Source organism: Heterocephalus glaber, unplaced genomic scaffold (genome assembly GCF_053883595.1).
Source record: "Heterocephalus glaber isolate CG9 unplaced genomic scaffold, H.glaber_assembly_v1.0 deba00000738, whole genome shotgun sequence".
Lineage (NCBI taxonomy): Eukaryota > Metazoa > Chordata > Mammalia > Rodentia > Bathyergidae > Heterocephalus > Heterocephalus glaber.
This window is the reverse complement of record NW_028258161.1, coordinates 11,452,469-11,465,457: the sequence shown is the minus strand read 5'-3', so window position 1 is coordinate 11,465,457 and position 12,989 is coordinate 11,452,469. Positions and strand designations below refer to the sequence as shown.

The window sequence follows — 12,989 nt, the reverse complement described above, 5'->3', positions numbered from 1 at the left end:
ACATATGAACTACCAAAGCTGAACCAAGAATATACAAAAATCCTGAATAATACAATATCAGTCAGTGAAACTGAAGAAGTGATACAAAACTACCAACTAAGAAAAGCCCAGATCCCAACAGATTCCCTGCAGAAGTCTATAAGAACTTCAGAGAAGATGCAATACCAACACCCCTCAAACTCTTTAATGAAATCAAAAGGAAGCAGTACTCCCAAACTCATTTCTGGAAGCAAGCATTACCCTGATTCCAAAACCAGAAAAGAACCCAACCAATAAAGAGAATGATAGGCCAGCTTTTTAATGAACATAGATGCAAAAACCCTCAAAAAAGACACTGGTAAACAGAATGCAACAAATCATCAAAAAGATTCTACAACAGGACCAAGTAGGATTCATTTTAGGGAGTGGGGATGGTTCAACATATGCAAATCAATCAATGTAATTCACCATATAAACAAAAGCAAGGACAAAAATCATATTATCATCTCAATAGATGCAGGAAAAGCATTTGAAAATATCAAGCATCCATGTATGATTTTTAAAATGAAGAAAATAAGAATAGAAGGTCCTTATCTCAATCTGACAAGAGCCACCTATGACTAACCAATCACCAACATCGTACTACATGCAGAGAAGCTGAACGTTTCCCCTCTAAAATGAAGAATGCGACAAGGGTGCCACCTATCACCGTTTCTGTGCAACATAGTTCTTGAAACACTTGCTAGAGCAATTAGACAAGAGAAAAAATTAAAAGTGATAGGGATAGAAAAGGAAGTTAAATTATCATTGCTTGCAGATGATGCCCTATGTAGAAGGCCCAAAAACTCCACCAAAAAACTCCTAGAATCTATAACCAAATTCAGTAGCATAGCAGGACACAGTCACCACTCAAAAATCAATGGCGTTTCTATATAACAATAATAAACTCACTGAGAGAGAAATTAAGGAAGCAATACCTTTCATAATAGCATGAAGAAAAATGAAATACTTAGGAATAAACCTAACCAAGGAAGTGAAAGACCTCCACAGTGAAAACTATAGTACTCTGAAGAAGCAGATCAATGAGGACATCAGAAAATAGAAAGATATCCTCAGTTCCTGGATGGGTAGAACCAATATCATTAAAAATGATCATATTTCCAAAACTGTTATACAGATTTAATGTAGTTCCAATCAAAATACAGATATTCCTCCTTTAAGGACCTACCTGTTTAACAGCTATTCAGGCTTACTACCCCCTGCTCAAACTTAAGAGCCACATTCAGACTCATGACACAGGAACATGAGTGGCAGTGCGGCCTTATGGTGGCTTCTTCTACAGTACAATGCTGTAATTTTTCCTGATTGTACTGTAGTTTTATGTTCTAATATACATAACAGTACTGCATGTAAGAGTTATGGAAATAAAAGCAAAGTCATCAAGTTGGAGTTTCCTTTGAGCATTTCTGTGTTCTGAATATTGTAATGTACATAGTGTATCCAATTCCTCAGTTAGCGACCAATTCATTTAATGACGCAGTCACAGGAACAGAACTCAGTCATTAAACTAGGAGTGTCTTTACCAACAGCATTCTTAATAGAACTAAAGAAATTGATCCTAAAAGTCTTAAGGAACCAAAAAAGATCTAGAACAGCAAAAGCAATTCTGGGCAACAAAGCAAGGCAGGAGGCATCACCATCCCAGACTTCAAGTTATACCTCAAAGCTACAGTGATAAAAACACCATGGTCTTGGCCAAAAACCAGACTGTGGGTCAATGGAACAGAATAAGTGCGGCACACTCTGCTACCTTATCTTTGTCAAAGGGGCCAAATAATTTCATGTGAGGAAAGATAGCCTCTTTAACAAGTTGTGCTGGGAAAACTCCCTACCCACATGCCAAAGACTGAACCTAGACCGGTGAGGGCAAACCTTGTAGAGATGAGTCCCCAAACTGCAACACAAAACCCACTTATTTATTGCAAAGTGACAACACTGCAATTACAGCTGAATACTGAGGCTCTAGTTTAAACAACTCATACATGACCATACATGACCATCTTTCGTCTTAAAAGAAAACCAAATAACACGTGTGCCATGGGTTTGCCACCACTGACCTAGACCCAGGTCTCTCATCATGTGCTAAACTAAAATTAAAATGGATCAAAGATCTAAACATTAAAATACAACCAATCTGCTGGAAGGCAAAATAGGTAAAACACCTGAAGACAGAGGTGTAGGTGAAGACTTTCTGAACAGAACCCTGGTTGCACAAGAAATAATGCTAACAATCAACAAATGGGATCACATCAAATTAAAAAACTTCTGCACAACAAAGGACTAATATCTAGGATATAGAAAGAACTCAAAACAATCTGACCCCCAATATTTAAACACCCAATCAAAAAGTGGAATTCTGAAATGAATAGACACTTCTCAGATGAAAAAGTGCGAACAGCCAACAAGTACTTGAAACAAATATTCAGTATTGCTGGCCATTCAAGAAATGCAAATTAAAACAACACTGAGATTCCATCTCACTCCCAAAATAATGGGTATCATTGAAAAACCAACCAATAGCAAATGCTGGCAAGGGTGTGTGTGTTGGGGGTGGGGGGGTGGGAAGGAACCCTTCTTTATTATTGGTGAGATATAAATTGGTACAACCACTATTGAAATCAGTATGGAGATTCCTCAAAACACTAAAAATAGAAATTCCATCTGACCAAGCTATTCTCATTCTAGTTATCTTTCCAAAAGAGTTAAGAGACATCATACCACTATGGTGTATGCATTCTCTTGCTTATAGCAGCACAATTCATAATAGCTAAATCCTGGAAGCAGCCTATATGTCCACCAATAGATGAATGAATCAATAGATAAAGAAAATGTGGTATTTTTTTAAAATGTGGTATTTATACACAATGGAATACTCTATTTCCATAAAGAGAGATAAACTTGAGTCATCTGTAGCAAAATGGATGCACTTTGAATTCATAATGTTAAATGAAGTAAACCAGCCACACAAGCTTAAATATTGCAGGGTGTCTCTTATATGAGAAAGTCAAAATATAAATAAAGTACAGGATAAAAGACAGACAACAGGAAAAAAGAGAGAAGAAAAAGTTATTGAAATACAGCATGGACAATGTATCTAAACCAAAGGATACTTTTAGGGCTGGGGATTTAGCTCAGTGGTTGTGCTTTCGAGACAGGAAATGTAACCACTGAGCTAAATCCCTGGCCCTAAAAGTGTCCCTTGGTTTAGTGTAATTGTCTTATGTATTTTATATATTTTTTGGCTTGTCTGGTTGTAAATATTTATGTATGACAATTAACTTTATAAGGATTTATAAGATAAATAAATCTGATGCTGGCAAAAAAGGGGGTGGAGAGGAAGGGGAAAAAAGAATTGAGATGTGTTATATACATGTACCAATTCCCCACAATGAATGTAATCATTATGTATTATAAATATGTACTAATACAAATATATAAAACAAAACAAAAGCAAATATCAAAGAACTGCCGTACTAGCTCAAAGCCTGATTTAGGCCAAATGTTGCTATCTCCAAATTTCTATTTCTTATTACTTTGTGATTTTTCTTATGTGTTGTTGGATGCTGATCAATATCTTGCTTAGTTACTGTCTAAAAGAATTTTTTTTTTGGTACCGGGGATCAAACTCAGGACCTTGTGCTTGTGAGGCAGGCGGCGGAACCTCTGAGCTAAACCCCCTGCCCACCCTCCAAAAGAATTTTTGAAAACAATATGGCTTCTTGGACCCTTTTAAGTTATCATGTTAAATATTTCTTCATAGCTTTACATAGCTGCAAAGAACTTAACTTCTGATGAACTGGAAATATTGAACATTGAAATATAAAACTCATATGACTTTTAAAAATGTTTTCTGTGGAATCTAAATGACCCAGCACTTTGATATCAAGCCTGATTTATTTAGATGTACATGAACCACCTCATCTTTAATAGGCCGAAAATTATTCCATTTACTCCTTCCTCTATATAATTTTATGTTAATAGGATATATTTTATGCCTAAAGTTCTTTTATTGGTAATCCATAATTATTTGCAAGTAAAAATTGTTTAAATTGAAATTCACTTTTAAAATTTCCTATGACCTTGAAGCCCAAGATTATCAAAGAGATATTTCTGGACTGAATTACCATTATAAGTATATTAATATCCAGTTTATCGAAACAACATAGACAATCTTTGTAAGTAATTTTTAAAGATCTTTATGTTTAAACATCTTTATGTTAAAAGTAAACTTTTACTGAAAAAAAAATTCACCAGCCTTCTTTACCAAAATAGGGCTCTTTATCAACATTATTCCTATTTTATAATTATTGTTGCTGCTATTATTGCAAGCACTATGAAACTTTAAATAAGTAAATTATAATGAATGTATTTTATCATAACAATGTTAATTATTCAAACCCCTGATGTGATGATCTATCATCAAAATTATTTAATGAGCTAATCCTCTGACAACTCATTTAGCTCTTCCCTCAATTTTCATGAAAGTAAAAAATAAGGAATCATTTGAGTTACAAAAGGATTTATTACTCCATGAATAGAAATCATTCACTTTCTAGGGGGAAAAAAAGGAGGACTTTGTCTGCCCCGGGGTAGTGCATGCAGGGAAGATGAGAGAGAGGGGGTTGGTGAGGTGTCTCACCCCCATGTCTATGGGCACCATTCATAGGGTCCTAGACAGCCTTCGTCTAGGAAGTGACTATCTAAAAGGGGAGAGGAGAGAATCTCCACTCAGTAGGATGGCTTACTACCATACAGTTCTCAGCAGAACAATTTTAGGAAAGAGTGCCCGTGGAAGTGATAGACCTAGAATTTAAATACACAACCCCAGCCAGGCGTGGTGATGCACGGCTGTAATCTCAGGACTCTGGGAGGCTGAGGCAGGAAGATTCCAAGTTCTAGCTCAGAATAGGCAATTTAGTTACTTAACAAGACCTTGTCTCAAAGTGAAAAATGAAAAAGGGCTGGGGAAATAGCCCCTACGTTCAATCCCAATACTACAAAAAAAGTGTCTGTGCACTCTTAGAGAATTTCCGTGTACCCCTAAAGAGGCACCCCTAAAACACACTCTCTGATCTCTGTAATCCACTGAGGATACACAAAGGTGCTCAAATTTGGAGCTTCTTGGCTTGGAGTTTCCCCACTCGGCTGGGAGTCGAGTTTCAACGGAGGTAAACGGCTGGACGTTCCCCCAGCTGGCTTGGGGTCATAGTCCTTAGAAATAGCAGAGATTTATTTCCAGTGAAAGGGACTCTCAGAACAGAAAGATGTAGAAAACCTCCTCTACTGTTCTCCCCTTTTCTACTCCCTCTTAGAGTCACAATGAAATCCATATACTAAATTCTCGGGAAATTTGCTTAATTCTGTGTAAAATTTCATGAACTAATGAGCTCCCTACAGGCTCTCCCTGTAGAGCACCTGGCCAGTTAAAAGGAACTGTGACAACCTGCTCTGGAGCCTGGTTGGGTCCCTAAAGCTCCAGCTGAATCTCCCGCACCTGGAGCAGGGCCAGTTACAGCAAATATGGGCCCCTCTCAACCTCAGCCTGGGCCTAAGACCCAAGATGGGTCTGCTTGCTCTTCACACTCCGGAAGAACACAGCTTTCTGCTCCTACTGACCTATGGATGCCATCCATCTCCAGATGGAGACGCTCATTCAACAGGAAGGTTGCTGCGCAGGCACAAACCTGCAGGTGCTTCCTAAGTATCATGGTCAGTCCTCAAATGGCTGTAAGTGGGTAGTTACCCCTGGTGATGCTAATGGGGTTCCTGGCCGTCGACAGCATGGACCCAGCCAAGAGGGGTTACAATGAAATGGAGAGTAAAGTAAAAACCTAAACACAAGTACAGTGGAGTGTGTCTTACATCTGTGCAAGAGAGAAGGAACCTGGGAGGGAGGGAAGGAAAGAAGGGGAGAGATAGTGTTAGAAGGTACACGCCTGTATTTCACTGCACTCAGAGCCACGTGGGTTTTTTTAATATTCATCTGGCATGGTTTTTCTATTGTGAAACTCTAAGAGTTTTATTAATATAATAATGATGAAGATGAGCCTACAAATTTCAAGGTCATGGTTGGAGAGAGAACTCCCAGGTTGCTTACTGCATGGGAATGAGGGTACCCAACTCAGGAAGGGTTTGGGGTCTTAATGTGCTCCCTGATCTCCCTAATCCACTGAAGATACACAACACCAGCCTGTTATCCTTTGCCTCCATTCACCAGGAAGACTGACAGATAGAACTTACAGTGAGTGCACCATACTGAATACTTTGGTTAGGAGGGAGATCTGATTAGACTCTCCATCACAGGGAGGAGCTCAGACTTCAAACAGGTCAGTGGATACCCGATTTGCAGAGTCTGGAGAACACCTTTCTCCCTTGGAATACAGCAACCAGATGCATATCTGCCTGTGTCTTCACTCTGTTTGCGTACTCAGAGTAAGGAAACTGATCAAGCCAACGCTAACAACATGGATCACTGGCGCTACCTCAGCCAGTGTCCGCTTTGCTCTTTGGAAACCTCTGTTCTCATCTGTAAAGTTGGAAAATGACTAATGAATTTTTATAAGCCTCCAGAACCCAGAGAGGGCAAAACAGCAAATAACTGAGGGGGGAAAGCAATAAAGAATAAAAACTAGCTATTTATTTTAAAACAAGTTGAGAGTTCATGGAGAACTTTTTTTTAAATCCCTTTTATGGGAAAGCAAAGGCAGCAGAAATCAAACGGTTTACCTACAGCTGAAGGGAGTTTGGTAAGTAAAATGCGACTGAGGTGCATTCTCAGCGCTCCAGGTCACGGAGAGAGCTGCCTGGAGGCACCCAATGTAGACAGCACCACGGAGAGCGCAGAACAGCAGTTTGGGAGGGAGGCACATTAAGTTCTGATTAAACTGTGTCCCAGGCGTGAAAAAGAGCGACAGCTGACTTTTCAGCATGCCTGTGCTGATCCCCCGAGAGAAAGAAACTGTTTCCTTCTGCTCGGCTCTTCTGGATCTAAATGCACTTTCTGGTGTAAATGCATAAACCTGTCATTGTGATTCCCCAGGAGAGGCCTTTGCAACCCTGGAAAGTGGAAAAGTGAAATTAGCCCAGGAGTTTACCTGGGTTTGACAGGATGCAGAGCCAAATCTTTCTTCATGGCCGTGGGGGTGGACTGGCCAGTTTCTGTTTTCAGCCCCTGCAAGAGCCTGTGTGAATGGAAGTCTTCTTCATGCAGGCGGAGGGAAGGGCTCCTTTCCCCTGTTCGTCTGTGAAGCTGTTGGGCTGCAGGGCATCAAATTGTAGAGTGCAGGGTGCTGGTGTCAAATGCTTAAACAAGCCACATCTGTATGAAAGGGCGGAACACATTCAGCAATCATTGCTAGGCTCTGGGCTTTGGGAGAAATCCTCAAAGCCATGGCTGGATTCGACAATGCTCTGGACACTAGAGTTCCTTTGAATTTTTATTCTGATTCTGCCCTCAATGAGTCCCAAGTATTTCCAGCTATCTTATTTTACTATTTGTTTTGGTCACAGCCTGCTCTGTGGCTTTTCACCGCACAGAGGGAGATAGATCATTTCTCAATGGGATAGGAGGACAGGAGGTACTGAGAATCAGTACCCCCGCCCAGAGGTGAAGGGTAAAGGCAAGGAGGATAGCTGAAGTGTGACAGTGAAGCCGCCAGCTGGAAGGGACCATTCTCGACAGCAGAGGGAACAGACTTCAGGGCAAAACAGTTCTGTCTGAACAAGTCAAAGCAAAAATGGGCTGGAGCCAGGGAGTGTGCTGGCTGGTGGGGTCAGGGGAGCTCATGTTCCTGGCTCCTCCTGCAGAAGATGTGTACTGTACGGGGAAGCTCACCTATGGCAGGGGACAGGAAGACACTAATGGGACTTCAGGAGCTCGGAGGGGCCAACTGCTTACCTGATTGGGCCAGGTACCGTCCATATGTATGCTTATTTAGAACTTACTCATATACTATATCTTGATAAAATAGTAAGTGTGGAGCTGTAGGTGGTAAGCACTTGCCTAGTATGCATGAGCTTCATCCCCAACATCACAAAATACACACACACATTGCACAATCACACATACACAACAATAGAGGTTGAACGTTTTTTCTTCCTTCATAATGGATATTTGTACCCAATTTTGGATGCTCCTGCCCCCCATTACAGAAGGCTCAGAAAAGGGTTTTCCTTCCAGCTTCAAATAGATAACAGAACTCCTATTTCCTCTTCTAATGTGAATGCTCTGAAGGGTTCAAGTAGAGCCATGTTTTTGTTGGTTTTGTAAGTAGGAGAATTAAAATCAGGGAAGTGAAAACACTGGGTGAATCGTTGATTTATGTAACAATAGCACAAAGAGCCGGATTAAGGCTCTTTTTTACAAAGATCAGAGGTGTTGCAGACATGAAGACCACCACTTCATCAAGTGAGAAATGTTGACTGGGCTGGAGCACTCTTTTGATTCATTTGCCATTTGCAAACCCAAGTCTGACCCTGCAATTTGTACACCACTCGCCCCCCAATGAGAGCTGCCCCATTTGATGTGGGTAAGCCCGGTGGGCAGGCACGAGGTCACAACCCATGGTGTCAGCCAGCGTAGTAGGGGCACAGAGTCCAGCCTGGTGGCGTGAGCTGTGTTAGGAACAAGGACACCACAAGGGCTGTGTGTGTCACCTGGCTGCCCACTCTCAGCCTAGCCTTTGCAAACTGCTCGTGTTCCCTCTGGGCAGCACCTGGGTTCTCTCCTCACTTTCTTTGCTTACCATGTCACACCTCGGCATTGCTTTTGCTCCTTCCCTGCAATTCCCTTCAGTAATTCAGCAAATACTATCCATCTTATGCACTCCATTTAAGCTTTTAAAAATGGATAGGTTCCCTTTTGGGACCCCAGCTCAGTTAGCAATTTCAATAACTAGCTATTTGTTTGCATTTCTGTCTCCTTCTGCTTTGCTATGAGCACAGGGGCAGGAATTTTATCTCCATAATCTTTGGTTCCTCCTGGTCTCACACACTGAGTCATAAGGAAATTCTCTAATTTATTTGTTGAATGTTTTTCTTGGCCTTACCACATCTGAAACCCTCACCACACCCTTGGTGCATCCACCTCTTACTTAAAAGCGTTTATCACTTATCCTCAGTTATGTATTGCTACAGGATAAACATGATTTATCACTTTTTTTATTCTGTGGGTTGTCTTCTCTACAGCAGTGGTGAGAACCTAAGGCACGTGTGCTGCAGCAAGCTGTTTATATCATTGATAGTTCTAAAAGGTTCGCCATCACTGCGTTACAGGCACAAATCTGTTCCATGTGGAGTGGAACATGGTCTCCATGAGTACCTAACTGCATGCAGCTGGGTGCTCCGCTGGGGTCAGAACATTCGCAAAGACTTCATTCCAAAGACCAGGTGCTGGCCTGTGGCTGGGGCTTCAGAGTTCCTTCTAGCCTGTCTTCCTCCACAGTCTACAGAGGCTTCCTCACAGCCTGGTGGCTGGGTTCCAGCGGAGCAGAAGCTCCCTGTGATGGTTGACCTTGATTGTCAGTGTGAGTGGATACCTAGGAACTGAGTAAAGCTCACTTCCGGGATTGTCTGTAGGGGTGGTTCCAGAGATGATTGGCACACAGGCCAGCAAACTGAGGGGGGAATCCTTCCCTGATGGTGGGTGGCACCATCCACTAGTCTTACAGCTTGGATGAAATGAAAAAAAGAGAAGGAGGAAGTTGACTTGTGCTTACAGCTCTATTATGCTCCGTGTTGCTGCTGCCTCTGCCTGTGGACATCAGACTCCAGCTTTATAAGCCTGGACCAGCGATTCCCAATGGAGCTTCTAAGCCTTCAGCCTCTGGTGGATGCTACACCTTTGACCCCTCTTGTTCTACAGCTGCTAGCTTCTTGGTCTGAGCAGCCACTGGATCCTCTGGCTCTCCAGCCCCCAGTCGGCCATTTTGTTCTCTCCAGTTTTTGATCCCATGAGCCTGCCTGACAAATCCGCTTGGATAATTGACCCTTCCTCTGGAGAACCCACACCAATCTACTCCCTAAGTGCAGAACCACCCTAGTGTCATTCCCACGGCATTCCATTGGCCAGAGCAGGGCACATGGCCAGCCACATTCAAGGGGCGGGAAAGAGAATCCACCTGACAAAGAAATTTGTGAGTATAGGGAAGGGAGAAATTGTTAGTTGCCAGCTTTAAAGCCAGTCTCCACACAATGAATCGTGCTTATTACAGTATCTTTGTTTTCACTGAAGAATTTCCTCTATGTCAAGATGCTCCTCAACTTACTAACTACTCATAGACAAACTTGACCACATGGTACAATCTCGCTCTGCCTTTATCCAGTGCTAATCTGCATTCTCTCTGCCTTCCAATCTGCAGATAAGTCCTTTGCTCACTGAAACAATTAGGGCCGGAAAGCCTTTTAAATTCCCATTGACATGGAATAGGGAATAATCTCTTCCTGTTTGGAATCTACTGTGGAAAAAAAGATCCCTACTGTGCCAAAATATGGATACTTCCTACAAACACCTTCCCTAGGATACCACATGAGCATTAGAGTTTCATCAATTAATTTTTACTGTTGCTAATTATCACAAGAACAAACCTTAAAATTTCAGTGGCCAAACAATGCTTCCTCCTGTAACAGCCCAATGTCTGTCCAAGGCTACAGGGTTACTTGGTTCCATGCCATCCTCCATGGTGGCAACTCCACCATGTTCAACCCATGGCCTCTGGGGTCTTCCTGGGCATTGACATCCAGCCTGTGGAGGGGAAAGAGCAGTGAGTTTTCATAGGCCAGGCCTAGAAATAGCACATACCACTTCTTTTTGTATTTCAGTGGCCACAATTTGGTCATATGGCCAAATCTAACAGTTGGAAACTGAAATATGGTCCCACTATATAGAGGAAACAAGTACAGTGAAGAACCAGCCATCTATGTCATCATTAATTGCACATATACAGACGGTGTTACTTGTGCCTGCTATCATGTAGCTCATGCTCATCAGGAGCACTCCTGTTTGGGAAAAGAAAAGCGAAGATGTCTCTAAAGTTAAAGGAGTGCTTAGAAGACAGCTTCAGCACATTTCCCCTTCAACTTTCTTGGAGCATAGAAGACATCTCTTCTGGCGTGTGCACAGTGCCATCTGCTGCTCAGAATAAAGAGTGGGCGGGAAGGTTGCACTGGGCATGAGGATCAGAGTAAAGCAGGTTAGAAGAATCAGAATTTAGTAGTCTAGAATCTGGTAACCATAGGAAATTGGAAGAGATTCATGCAGCTATCATTTTCCTTTATCAGACATCAGCCAGAAATTAGGATTGGGAGAGGACTTGTTCAGTTGGTTTTTCTTAGTTTACCTTTCTGTGCAGTTAAACTAGGAGGTAAACATAGGGCTGGGAATTGAGAAGAGTATGTGGTAGGAATGCAGCTGTGTATAAATGGAACATCTGTGTGGACTGGAAAGTCCTGCATTCTAGTCCCAGCTTTCCCTTCATTTTAGAATGAGAGAAATACAAGAGTTCTCAAGATCTTTCCAGCTCAGAGCTCCAATCCAGTGTACATGACCCATTTTCAAGATGGCACCCGAAGCCAAGTGAGCATATTAGATCCCTTAAATCAATTTTTTTTGTTTTCCTTTAAAAATTCAAATCTATATTCTATGATTTCCATAGCAGAAACAGCTATCTCTTACATTTAAAAGAGCATAAATATGTGTATATTTTTAACTTAGATGAGTAGGACTTGGTGACTGATGGAAAATTAGTGATGAAGAGAATCTTTTGCTTAGTGTAACTGGGTGGTTGATGAAGCCCTACAACTACTGAATGATAATCGTAATAGTTAATCAACTAATAGCACCAGCTGTGAGTCAGGCACATTCTAATTGCTTTCCATAGATTATATCAGTTGGTATGGTCTGAATGTTTGTCTGCCCTAAAGCTCATTTATTGAAATCCAATCTCAACTTTGACCGTATGAGGAGGCAAGACTTTTGGGAAATGATTACATCATGAGGCCAAAGAGCTCAAGAATAAGATCAGCGCTTATAAAAGGGGCGCGGGGAGCTCATTTCCCCTTCTACAATGTGAAGATGTGGTAGAAGGCACCATCTCTGCACCCCTGATGCAGAAAGGGGCCTCTTACCAAGGAGCCAGTGGCTTAGTCTGGGACTCCCCTCTTCCAGAGCCATGAGAAACAAGTTTCTGCTGTTTATAAGCTGTCCAGTCTGTGGTGTCTTGTTACAGCTGCCCAAAGAGACCAGACAGCGATTTTCACAACTGCCTAGGACAAAGCTCTATAGTTACTCCATTTTATAGACGAGGAAACCAAGACACAAGAGATAAAGGTAGGAGAACAAGTTAGAAATGGGGCGGGAGGGAGAGTGTGATGGATGAGTAGCTGTCTGCTGAACTTTGTTTCCTCTCATGGTGTTGACTTACTGCTGGGACATGCTCGCTTTCTGACTGTGACAGTAAAGCTTAGATGTCCCCTTCTGTTCCCCTCTCCTGTCTCGATGTTGACACCAAGACCACATTAGAAACCACATATTGAAGATGGCAGAGCCTTCCTCAGTCTGGACCTTTTGATGTCTTTGAGAAACAGATCCTCTGTGCCTCACTTTACCCCCTCATCTCCTGGCCCAGAACACCTACTTTGGACTGTAATACACACGAGAAGTAAAATTTTGTTGGTTGAGTCCCTAATATTTGAAAGTATTTTTGTTACATCAATAATGCAGAGTGATGTAATTAAGGCTAGGTGAAAAGTAAAGATGGATAAATATTGGACATGTTTAGCTTGAAACCTTGTGAGACAACTAAATAGAAATATGCAGTAGATGGTAAAAGTTTGGGTGGAGATATGTGACATCACCATGATGCAAATTCATCTGTGTGTGCTTAGTTCTAAATAAAAAAGTAATGTAAAGACAGGAGAAATTGTTAAATCTTTCCTTCCTGCCAGGTCACTCC

At 41.8% G+C, this 12,989-nt stretch overlaps 1 long non-coding RNA gene across 1 annotated transcript in view; it reads right to left on the bottom strand.

Moving 5' to 3' along the window:
• The window catches only part of LOC110345226 (uncharacterized), a 103,722-nt gene that overhangs the window by 29,574 nt on the left and 61,159 nt on the right, over positions 1-12,989 (bottom strand). The window contains exons 2-3 of the long non-coding RNA XR_015449465.1: positions 10,624-10,780; positions 7,134-7,357 (exon numbers count right to left, since the gene is read on the bottom strand). This is a non-coding gene — a long non-coding RNA (uncharacterized LOC110345226). The remainder of the gene's footprint in view (positions 1-7,133; positions 7,358-10,623; positions 10,781-12,989) is intronic.